Here is a 13717-nt window from a genome sequence, read left to right as displayed (position 1 = left end):
TCAAGGAAAGTCTGAGTTTATTTTATGAAAAATAAATCCGATGTTTTCACTAATTTTAAGCAATGGAAAGCGATGATGGAAAAACAGTCAGGGCAAAAGTTGAAAGTTCTAGGACAGATAATAGTGGAGAATTCACTTTAAGTAAATTTAATCAATATTGCAAAAATAAAGGGATCGTGAGGCACAACATAGTGCTCTACACACCAGAGCAAAACGGTGTAGCTAAGCGAATGAATCAGACTTTATTAGAGAGGGCTCGATGCATGATTAGTAATGTTGAGTTGGGCAAAAAACTATGGACAGAGGCCGTTAAGACGGCTTGTTACTTGGTGAATCGATCCCCTTTTATAGCCATTGAACATAAAATTCTATACGAAGTATGGAGTAGTCAAAAGGTAGACTACTCAAGATTACGTGTATTTGGTTGTGAAGCTTAGTCTCATGTACCGTCAATTGAGAGAGATAAGCTAGACCAAAGAGCTAAAAAGTACATATTTGTTGGCTATGATGGTAGTGTAAAAGGGTACAAGTTGTATAACCGCATCATACGGAAAATCTTTATTAGCCTGACATTAAATTCAATAAAGTTCATGTTGACTATAGATGATGATCAGGCTGAGACAGAGATGTAGACAGGGGTACAAGATCATGTAGAGCAGCCACCTATGAGAAGGAATTCACCAAGGGATCACAGGTTACTGGCGAGATACAAAAATGACTCAAATATTGCATATGCCCTCATTGCGGATGAGGGGGATATGCCTACTCTTTAAGTGGCTCTTAATGAGCCTGATGCAGAAAAGTGAAAAGCAGTGATGCATGATAAGATTGACTCTTTGCATAAGAATGAGACGTAGAAGCTGGTGGAGCTTCCTATTAGTCGAAAAGTGATCGGGTGCAAGTGGATCTTCAAGAAAAAAATGATAGGTATAATGCAAGATTGGTAGTGAATGGTTATGCTCAGAGAGAAGGTGTCTACTTCATTGAGATATTCTTCTTGTTGTGAAGTAATTATCTATCAGATTTGTGTTGGCACTGGTTGCGTAACATGAGCTCGAGCTGGAACAAATGGATGTGAAGACTGCCTTTCTGGATGGGGAATTGGAAGAGGAAATCTACATGAAGCAACCAGAATACTTCAAAATAAAAGAGACAGAGAACAAGGTTTACAGGTTAAAGAGGTTGTTATATGGCTTGGCAATGGTACAAAAAGTTTCATTCTTTTATATTGAGTCAGAAGTTTACCAGGAGTGAGATGATCACTATGTCTATTATAAGACACTAAGTGATGGAAAATTCATCATCTTGGTATTGTTGTTGATGAAATGTTGATTTCCAGTCATAACATGTCTGAAATCAATGTACTGAAGACTCAATTATCATATACATTCGAGATGAAAGATCTGAGGGTGCAAGGAGGGTTCTCGGCATTGATATACATAGAGACAAGAAAATGAGTAGGCTTTGGTTATCTCAGAAGGATTACCTTGAGAAGGTATTGATGAAATAAGGGATGGACAGGGCAAATCCAATCAGCGTTTCTCACGCAGCTCATTTTAAGCTTTCTTCTAAACAGTGTCCTAAAATCAATGAAGAAAAGCATGAGTATCTCGTGTGCCCTATTCGAATGCAGTTGGCAGTGTGATGCATGCCATAATCTGTACTAGACTGGATATTTCACATACAGTGGGTGTTATTAGTAGATACATGTCTAACCCCGGAAGCAACACTAGGAAGCAATGAAATGGCTATTTTGATACATTCAAGGTATGCGGGAATATGTCTTATCTTTAGAGAAATCAGAGGCCAATTTAGTAGGCTATATGGATTCTGATTACGCAGGCAATATGGATTTTTGAAAGTTGACTTCAGGTTACTCATTTATGTTAGAGGGTGGAGCAATCAGTTGGGTGTCAAAGCTTCAGTCTGTGGTGGCTCTTTACACAATTGAAACCGAGTATATGGCAGTGACAGAAGCATTCAAGGAAGGTGTTTAGTTGAGGGGGATGATAAATCTGTTGGAGCTTTAGCAAAAAGTTGTACCAATTAAGTGTGACAGCGAAAGTGTGATCAATTTGGCTTTAAATTCTATTTATCACTCTTGTACTAAATACATTGATGTTCGTCACCATTTTATCCGACAGGTGCTTGAGGAAGGAGACGTGACTTTGGAGAAGATTCACATAAGTTTAAATCTGGTAGACATGCTCACTAAGGTGGTTCCCACAAAGAAGTTCAACTTCTGTGCAAGTTCTCTTAGCTTAGCGAAGGCATAAAAGGAAGACGGAGTTTGCACGAGAAGCGATGGTGGAGCAATGATGCAAGGCAGAATTAAAGATAGAGAAAAACGAACTATGAAAAATGGTGATTGAAGACACGATAGAGATTGTCGATTGATGTCTTAAATATGTAAATCAATTGGTCTTTTGATGACAGGTTCGATGCCATCGAGCAAGCTTTAATGACATCGAAGTCAACTCGATACCATTAGTAAAATATGAAATTTATTATGTTGGTTGCTAGACACTTTTGGTGTCTTGTTCAATGTCATCGAAGTCTGTTCGATGTCATCGAAGGTTGTTTGATGACTTCGAACACCTGGTCGATAACATTGGTAAAATCTAAGAAATACATGTTTAGTCGCAGGAACATTTTGGTATTTAGTTTGATGACATCAACAGTCTGTTAATGCTATTGAAGTCCCATCGAAGGTGTCATCGAAGTATCATGCAGAGTTATGCAGAGTTGTGGATTTACGGGATTTGTTTCCTATTCCGATTATGATTCTCTTAGAGGCTATAAATATGGGTGTAATCAAGATTAGGGGGTATCAAAAGGCTTTTTAATTTGTTCTTAGAGTTTTCAAGGGCTTGTAAGGGGAGATTCGAGGCTTGTTCAAATCGAGTATTCTCTTTATCTCTTGTAATTTTTTTACTTTCATAGTGATTATTGTCACTTGGTGCTGTGGTTTTTTCCCACAAGGGTTTTTTCATGTTAAATTCAAAGTCTTTGTGATTGGGCTTGATTATGCGATTGGAATACTTTTCTTGATTCATCTATGTGTGCTTATGCATGTCCCCAACATTGAGGAGCAATCCTCTCCTACTTTATAGCATATAACCTTTCCATGAAATATATGTTTGTTAACTACAGTGGCGCTTCATGAAAATGACATAGGTGACTCCATGTTGTACACCATCAAATGCAACGCTTGCTCCTCCTTTTACACATGGGAACCATGACAATGTCTAAACTTAGATGCCTTACTTGCGACGGCCTTATAAGAGATTATCTGACAGGGCAACAGTTAAGGTGTCCTCCCCTTTTCAAGCAAGGATGGCATATGAGACAATTATCTCATTCACTACTCCAATCCTACCTAAATTACTCCGGTTGGATTCGCAGCTTTTCTAACCTAGAATAACAATGGCTTTAATTAAGTAAATCGACATGTACTTGCTTGTGCAATGACAGACTAAAATTAATTGTTTAAGGGCTACTTGTATATTATCAAGTTTATGGAGGTATTTCCAATGCTCCCTCCTTAACAGATTGACTCCTCGTCCACTCCAATGACATAAGGGGTCCTTCTAGTAAACTTTTTTGATGTGCTTTGTCAAGATCATGACAGTAAAGATAAGGTAGAATTTGCTTATTATTGCTCTGACCTTCAAAGGTGGATGAGATGCATTCCCTAGCCACACTTTAAGAGACCATGCTTTCAAAAGATAGACAAGAATGGTTTGTTAAAGGAATCCTTACTCACTTCCTTACGACAATGGGCAAGTCAATTGTTTATCTCTCCTCCCACAGAGGAGGAAGTAAGGTTTGTGCAATACTCACACCCAAATCCATTTAACCATGGGAATGGCTACATGGTGCTATCTTAGTGACTGTTGTCTCCTTTAAGAAAGATGTGAGTCTCACTGACACTCGTCAATACTACGTAGTGGCATAATAAGGTTGTGCAACAATCCATTCCTCATTGGAGAGCCTTCAGCATTGTAACGCCCTAAATTTCGAGGGTCGAGCAAAGCTCTACTCCCAAGATCCAGCACATCACTTATGCAACATGGATAATGATGTTCAGATTTCGTCCATATTAATGAGTTAAGCATGAGTGGGATTATACCAAAACAGCATATCATACTCCAGATCTAATTAAATTAAGCAAGCGGAAGACTGAAACATATATATATATATATATATATTTAAGTGTTTCACAACCTCTACGGTATGAGTATGTCACCGGGCTGAATATATACATGTGTTGTTTTAAAATTAACAAAATATCAAAATATAAAGTGTCCAACTAATCCTTATGTCCCTGTAATCCTGTCGAATCAACATGAGGTCTACATAGACCCGCCTGAGAGCTGAACGTAGGAGAATTCTTCCTCCTCATCTATGAAGTCCAACTCTGCTGCATAGGCTTCCCCATCACCTGCATCTAAACCAAAGTCTAGTTGGTGTTTTAAAACACCGTCCCAGGGTGGGAGTGAGTGATCAACTCAGTGGTACTATAAGGCAAAGGTTAACATGTTATCAAGTTAACCAATCAGTAATGATAAAGCAATACAACAATCACTTCCTAACTACTCTTGTTAATGCAGGAATAGAGTGCAAGTAATGATGTATGCCCTCGCACAAAGCTCCCTCACATGCGACTCCGACAACTAATTTCGCATATGTCAACACTCCCTAAAGTGCACCTTCCTCGCTAAAAGCACATCCTAGCTAATGCAATGCAATGCATAGTCATGTTAGCTGAGTAATTAATTAAGCTTATTCATACAGCAGGTTCAGGAAGCTAAGATACCTCCCTTTATATCATTAACCCAAACCAAAGGATTCATCTAGGGTCGTCAATCCTAGTTAATCACATACGATAGGCAAGTTGTAGGGCATCACTCCTAATGAAAAGCAGTCAATAGACAAATTCAAAGTTTATACTTACGGTTACTACGGGGAAGCTCGTCACCTCAGTGTAGGCTGATAGCTCAAACACAGTATCCCATACCACCATGCCCGGCTCACGAGTCTGAGTTGCTCACTAGTTACTATGGGGAGGCTCATCACCCCAGCGTAAGCCGACAACTCGACCATGGTGTCCCATACTACCATGCCCGGCTCATGAGTCTTAGAAGATTGTGATACCATGGTTAAAATGGGCTTTTACATTAGTAAGTGATACCTTAGATTCAAGCAGTGATGTATATACATGGTAAATACACAATATGTCAATCGATTCATTAGACAAGCTCGACTAGTACGAGTGGACGCTGACTTAGTCGACATGGAGCTCATAAGCACTCCTTGTAGCCTAACCACTGTCGACAATCGTCGTGTGACCCAGATTCATCGAATGCATCTAATGTGGCGAGACTAGTTCGGCTACTCAAATGGGGATTGTTACCGATTGCCTGGGCTACGTCGTAGCCCCAATCTTACTCAGATGCAGTAACTAAGCACATGTAATAATAATCTCAGCATTTAGCAAACAATCCAAATAAATTCCTCATTTGAGCATTCCATCATACACATTGATCATATTACCTAGCAATTGCATTTTATCCATAAATCGTGTAGAGGAAATTAAGATTACATGAAGGAAACTATACATATGAATAAGGTAATTGAGAATCCTATCTCAATACCCTTATTAAATACGATTCATCAACAATTTCTCATTCAGATAATTTATCAAACACTTAGACTACACATTACCAAACACATAGACCAGATTAGTTACGACGTATATTTACATAGAGAGGTCATCATGCATATGACAATCATGAATCCTAGATTATTAATCATGGCAAGCACATATCACGTTTACATGTTCATTTAAACATTTCAACAAACACATAAGATGCATATTTCGTTCTGCATAGCTCAGACATGTATATTACATCGAAAACGGCATAACTAAGATCATATGGCAGCAATCAAGTCAGAAATAATTCATTAACTGACATTAAAAGCATTGAAAACCATAACCTAAATGTTTATACTTCGCACCTTTCGTCGGAATACTCGATTCAGACTCGGTTCGAATCCTATGTTCCCGAAAATAAAATGTCGGGTACCTAAATAGTGAAATCAGTTAGCTAGGTTGACAAACAACCATTCTAGATCTCAACTACGGTATTAGGGTTAGGATTTCTTACCCAAATCATAGCTGAAATAAATCGTGTAGCAAAAAGGGGAGGTGAATCAGTACGTGGAGTAGTGGGAGAGAATCACAGCGACGATCTCCCAAGTTTTCTCTCCTCTCCTTACTCTTTTCTCTTCTTTTCTCTCCTCTCTCTCCTAGGGTTTGGAGAAATTCGTATGAGAGAGGGGTGGGGTGATATAAGGGCTATATTAGGCCCAGAAGTGATGCAAATGGCCCCAGGGCCCTAGTATACTTAGGTTTTATCCAAAGGGCGACTGTTTTTGACAAATAAGGCACATAGGGAGGCCGGTTATTCACTTACGTCGTAGGGTAAGTCCCCTAACCATGGATCTAGGCTAAGATGTGATTTCAATACGATTGGATAGGCCGATCGACCATGGAGGGCCCATGTCAGATCAACGGTCGTACTTACTCGATCGGGGCCACAAGTATATGAATATGTGCAGGAAAATTTTCCTTTCTCATGGGTGAAGTTTGGTCAGAAACTGACGATATGAACTCCTCAATTTCGCACGTGAGCGAATGGTTCAATTCACTTAAGTTTCAGTACATTTTCTAAAGATATTTACATTTCTTACACACTTTACTCAGGGCTCAAGTTGTGCATTTCTGGACACTATTTGGGCTCAATTCCCGTGATGGTTGTCAAGCCCAGTAGGATGGACATAACCCTATAGTTTCACGGTCATCGGACTTTCGACGTGCGGTACAAGTCCGATACAGGGTTTCAATGTAGTCCCGAGAGCAACAGGCTCTTAGGATTTTTCCTAAGTCTTTATTTAGTGTTGAGTTAGTAATATTAATGGTTTTAGGTCTTCTCATTTGTGGAAATGGTGGCCCACACTTAATCCACCACTTACTCAGTTTAGCACTTAACCAATTTTCACCTAAATTACGACGGGATACAATCCTTAGGCATTTCTGGTTGAGGTGGAACTCGGGTCTTTGTACAAATTTTTTTGAGACGTTACAAGCATTGTCTCAATGTACCTTCCATCGCAAGTTAAACTAGTTAATGAACATGTTGTGAGATACAATCTTTAGGATAGCAATATCAACTATAGCTGCATTCCAAGAGCTAGCTAACAGGGCATGTAACATGGAGCAGGTCCTTTAGATAGGATGGCTTCGATGACTTTTATGGATTATGGTCTAAGTTACTTGGGCTTACTTTGAGATCATTGCATTGTGGGGCTTATCATATTAGAAGTTATGAAGCTTTCTTTTGATACATTTGAGGTGATGACAAATTAGACATCATAAGCTCCTTATATGTCTAAATTGGAGAAAAAATAAGAAGGGAAGAAGAAGATAGAAAAGGAAGAGGGAAGACAATGAGAGAGAGAGAGTACGATTTGAGAGAGGAAGAGGGTTTAGAGCTTGTTATGCCCTAACCCTAAAACATCAATATAGTAGAGAATGTGACAATGTGCATAGAATAATAGTCCCAATGGGCCTAACATGGATTGGCCCTTATACAATGAATTACTTGTTCAATTGCTTTGCCTATCCTATTCAACTCAATTATACTATCTATTCAACTATTGTTTTCTAACACTTCCCCTCAAACTGGAGCATATATGTTAATAATGTCTAGCTTGTTACATATAACCTCACCCTATGCATGTGATAGCCCTTCAATAAAAATATCGGCCAACTAGTCCATGGATGACATGTGTTATTAATAACTTCCTTTAATGCAACTTTTTCATGGATGAAGTGGCAATCGAGTTCAATGTGGAAGACTGGATTACTAGCAATGTGGGTTATGGCCTAATTATCACAACATAATGTCATCAGTGTGCATTAGCATAGGCTGTAATCATGATATGTCCATTCCTTCTGTAAATGAAACCTTATCCAAATGTGCCTTTTAGGTAAATATAGCATCCTTGGTACGTGACTTATCTATTAACCATTCGCATTGCAAAAGAGAGATCTAAATTGGTAAACATCAGATATATAAGCTTGCCTACTAGTCTTTTATATTTTTCTGATTTTTTAAGAAGCTCCCCCTGATTGTCGATCAGTTTCATATTTGGATCAATGAGAGTGTCACATAATCTACAACCCATCAATCCTATCTCATTTAATAGGTTAAGCATGTATTTATGTTGAGATAAGAGAATTCCAAAGTTGAATCGTGCTACCTCAATTTCAAGGAAGTATTTTAGAGGAACTAGATCTTTCGTCTGAAATTACTTTTGAATGTGACACTTTACTTTAGCAATCCCTTTCATCATTGTTGCCAGAGATGACAATGTAATTGACATATACAATTAAGATCACTACTCTCTTAGAACTGTTATGTTTTACGAATACTAAATGGTATACCTGCATTGTTAAAAGCCAAAGTCCAAAAGAGACTTGCCAAACTGATCAAACCATGCTTGAGGAGATTGTTTTAGCCAATAGATGACTTTCCTCAGCTTGTAAACTTTCCTAGTCTCTTCTTGCACCTCAAACCCAAGAGGTTTCCCAATGTACAGTTCTTTAAATAGATTGTCATTGAAAAAACATTTTTCACATGGAGTTGATAAAAGGGCTAGGACTTGTTAGCTGTAATGAAAATAAAAATGTAAATAAAATTTAATTTTTCTGCAAGGAGAATATCTCCTCATAATCTAAGCCAGGGGTCTAGTTGTAGCCCTTGGTAACAAATTGCACTTTGAGATGTTCAATCAGGCCATTAGTTCTATATTTAATGGTAAAGATCCATTGATGGTCGGTAGCATGCTTGCTCGGAGGCAAAGATGTCAGGGACCAAGTACTGATATGTTGCATTATAGAGATCTCTTCTTCCATCGCTTTCTGCCAACCACAACGAACCATCGCATCATAATGTGATTTAGGAATCACATCACATAATAGGGCTATGGAAAATGAGAGATAAGAAGGATGGAGACGATCATAAAAAATGAAATTAAAAATAGGAAGAAGAGTGTAGGGGCGGGTACCTTTTTGAATAGCAATAAGAAGATTTAAATCATGAACATGTTAATATGTAGAGCGTGCTTTAGTTACCCCAGGTGGTGAGGATGATGTGGGACTTAAATCACATGGAAAACTCTCTATTCCAAGAGGGGAAAATGGGGATGGGTGAGGTACATGGAGAGTTTGGTCCACATGTGATAGCATCTTTGGGTAATAAGGGACATCATAAGAAAAGAGACATCATAGGTGACAAATACACATTTAGTAGTCGAGTTTAGGCATTGATAGCCCTTTTGGGTACGAGAGTAGAAAAAAAATGCACTTAATAGCACGAGGACTAACTTGTCAGTGGGGACTCCCAATTTATAAACAAAAGCAGTACACCCAAACACATGAGGAGTTAATGAAAAAGGATTTGGCATAGGAAAGTAATACATAGAAGTGGGTGGCCTCCTGAAGGACAAAAGATGATTATTTATTGATAAGGTAGCATACAATAAATGCCTCATAACTTCATAAATGTTTAGGAATGTTTGTGCAGTTAAGAGTGATCGAGCTATCTTGGCAATTCTTCCATTTGGCCACACCATTTTGTTGGGGGAGTATACATGTAGAGCATGTGATGAGTGATTCCACATAAGGTCAAATAGTTATTAGATGAGGAAGATACATATTCGACAACATTATCAGACCTAAAACAATGTATTTCTTTCTGAAATTGAGTATGTATTTTCTTATAAAAAGATTTAAATATTTCAAATAATTTTGAATGTTCTGCATCATATAAACCTATGTCATGCAATAGAAATCTTTAATGAATGCAATAAAATATTGAAATTTGTATAAATTAGGGATCTAAAGGGATTTCTAAATGTCAGAATATACCAAATTAAAAGGAAAAGAACTACGGTTCACTAAACGAAGTAAAAAAATAGAACTATGTTTGGATAATGGGCATATGATTGCTTGCCTCCAAGTGCAAAGGTTCGTAAGTATTATCCTGTGAATACAGGGTCGATCCTACAGGAAGATGATTTATGAGAATGAGAAAATCAAATGCAAAATTAACTAAGTAATGGAAACTAAAAAAATGAAATGATTTGTAGGTTTTAAATGTATGGAATTCAATTAATTTGAACACAACAACCAAGCTTCAAAGTTTCGCACATAGGTTAATGTTCCATAAGTCATGATGTCTTTGATAACACAACTAGGATCTGAGCACTATAGTCAGCCTAATCGAAAAATAAAACAGTTTAAATATTTTAATAAATGATATAAAAGATTAGAGAATCATAGATTAGCATCATTGATATATATTCCCAAGCTCCAGTGATTTTAAGCATTCAATATCCACGAGATAATGAATCAAAGAAATGTAGCAGGTTGCGAACATATCCCATCTAGGAAATCTAACTAATCCAGGTTAAGCCTATCCATCAATATGAATCTCATATGATGGAAACATATGGATCTCACATAAGGATCAAAAACCTAAACTTAGATAATTGATAACATGCATATACCATTCATCTCATCATTAAAAACAATCAATCATCATAATTTATAAAATCATTAAACCAATGGGTTTCCCTTTTAGCTTGGGCTAGAGGGAACTAGAAAAACATAACTAAATTGCAAAATAGAAAAGCAACAAGAAATAAATAAATATAAATAGAAAAGATTTAAAAGAAAAAAATAATTTATAAAACTTTAATAAAATTAAAAACTCGTTTAAAACCCTAAATCTTGCTCTTGAATGCTTTGAATGATGCCTAGGAATGCCCTAAGAAGCCCTATTTATAAGTGGGGAACTCCCTCCTCCAAATTGATTTGAAAAATTCAGAAACTGCCTCAAATTTATGCAATTTGCTAAAATAGACTTCACTCTGCACAGTTTTCCAAAATAGACTTAACTTTACGCAATTTCACAAAATGACCCAGAGTTTCAGAATATGCTTTTTCAGGACGATTTCAGGATTCCTTTTCTTCACTTCAAATCTTTAATTCTTTTCATTCCTCACTTAGTTTTCTTGGATCTTTGGTATGTAAATTCTCAATCTTGGCCTCCTAAGATCCATTCCTTGCCTTGGTGATTCTTGAGCATCATATCCATGCTTGTAGCACCCTTTTCAATACAAGCTCTTAAATTCACCTTACAACACAAACATGAGTAAAATAGATCATTAAGCATTATCATGTTCATAAAACTAATATATAAATGGGGGATAACATGTAATATTTGACCCTCAATAGCATACTTCACAATTTAGTGTTACGATACTTGATAAAGATGGGACTAACTTAATAAGGAATTAAGATAAGGGTGACCAAGACATGCAAAACCATGAGATCGAAGAACCAGCAGAGAGAAGAGCACCATCCATGCTTCCTAGTTTGAAGTAGTAAAGCACACGTAGCTCATGCCTCCACCAATTCTCATCTTTGTTTTGAGGTCCTGAAAAGCACAGCAAGATGGAAAGAATGTGATGAAACAACTCAAAATTTTAGTAAGCTTACTAATGGATAAAAGGTTCATGAGAAATTGAGGAACAAAGAGAATAAAATCTAAATCAATATGAGTATTAAGTGAAGTAATCCCTTTACCATAGATGAAGGAAAGAGATCCATCAACTAAGGAGATTGGTAAACATGGCGTTAAATAATCAAGGGCTCATCAATCTGAGTATTAAGTGAAGCAATTCCTTTTCTACGAATGGAAGAAAGATCCATTGACTAAGGAGACTAGTAAACATGGTGTTGAACAATCGAGGGTTAATAAAAGTGAATGGTTACTTATCACATGTTTTGTGGCACTTGGCTTAATCACTAAAGGTGGTGATTAAGTGGATGCAATGAACACATTACCTAATGTCTCAAGTGATATAGAAGAATCTATAGTGGAGTGCGTAATAGAGGCCCGATCAAGAAGTTTCTCTAAGTTAGCAAGGGAGAGAGTGACAAACGTGCTCAGAGATGAATTCTCACCCCGAAATACAATAGAATTGTCTTGAGGAAGGTTGTTCTTTCTTTCATTTTCATCAATTCTCAACACTTATCTACCTTGTGATTAGTCTTTCTACGGTAGATAGAATAATGTTCATGCCCATTTGTATGACCATGGGCATATCATCCTTCGTGTTGACCCCCAGAGGGTGGACGACCCCCTCGAACATGTCTCCCTATATCTAAATAGATGGTGACATTGTAAAAAAAAAAGTAGAAATGTGATGGGAGTTGAGGTGGGTGCAAAAACACAAATAGCACATGAGAACACATCATAAAGAGAGGCAACATTTGCTCCCTCCTAAGAATCTAAGCCTTGACAAGGTCCAAATATGGCCTTACACTGGATAGGAATAAGGCGACCAAAATTTCTTTACACTGACTTTTTTGTTGGGCCAAATCTTAGGTGAAGGGGTGATGAAGATTCCATTCGTTAACCCAACTACAAAATTGAGCACAAAGCTCATGTAATTTATCTCCCTATTTAGTTGTTTGAAACTGTAAAATACTTATATGTTTAGCAGACATGAATTGTCAAATTTCATAAGACAAAAGTGTCATAAGACAAAAGTGCTTCAAGCCAGATCGCAAGTATGGAATCACGACTACTCTACATGTCTCAAGATCAGCTTAAGATCGACATATCTTCTCAAGTAGCTGTCGCCCGATTTCAAGACAAGATCAAGTCAAAGTTCAAGACAAGTTGTCCCATATATTTGCTAAAACACAGGTGGAATAACCCTAGAAAGACCCTAGGTTAGGATCTTTTGAAAAAGTCATTAAACTTGGGTTTTAATTGTGTTTTTGCTCTAGAATTCGACTAGCGTAACTTCTAGTTCAATCGACCTAACTTCCTTGGCTAACCTAACTTCAAGCCCAGGCAAAATAACAAATTTGTTAAAAATTCGGCCAGCCTAAGTTTTGGTTCAGCTAGCCTAAGCTTGAAATTCGGCTAGCCCGAGTGAGTTGGGGTCAAATTCCTGCAATGTAATCTTTTAATTTTTGTGGGAATTTAGCCGCCGATTGGCAAATTCAGCTTGTCGAATTTGACCTTAGGCCTGCCGAATTTTGGATAGATCTTAACCTGCGCAATCCAATAGTCGTTGGAACATGGAATCTGGCCAGCTGAAGCAAATCTTAGATTAGCTGAATTTTCAACTTCTTTGGCTATAAATAGAGGCTTTCTCGCATTCTAAAGTACTACGAAAATTCACTCTAATCCTTCTGCAAGAGAGAGAGAGAGAGAGAGAAGCTCAAGTCATTGGCAAGCTAATTGTAATGTATTTATAATTTAATTTTAGTTTATTTAATTCCCTTTCTTAAGATAGTTTTTAATCTTATTCTAAAAGAGTAATCTATACTCTTCTCTGAGATCTAAGAGAATTGAATCAACTAGCATTTGGGTTTTTCATTTCTAAAATCTATAAAACCCTATACTCTTTCTGTTTGATTGAACATTGCGTCATCTACATTCGAGAAAGAAGTTCATTTGCTATAAGCTTCTACCACGTCTTCAAATCTCCATTTGAAGATAAGTACTTTACAGTATTTTATTTTAGGTTTTTCTAAGATAGCCTGTGAAAATCTCAAATGTGATAG

Source organism: Magnolia sinica, chromosome 6 (genome assembly GCF_029962835.1).
Source record: "Magnolia sinica isolate HGM2019 chromosome 6, MsV1, whole genome shotgun sequence".
NCBI lineage: Eukaryota > Viridiplantae > Streptophyta > Magnoliopsida > Magnoliales > Magnoliaceae > Magnolia > Magnolia sinica.
This window is presented reverse-complemented; position numbering follows the sequence as displayed.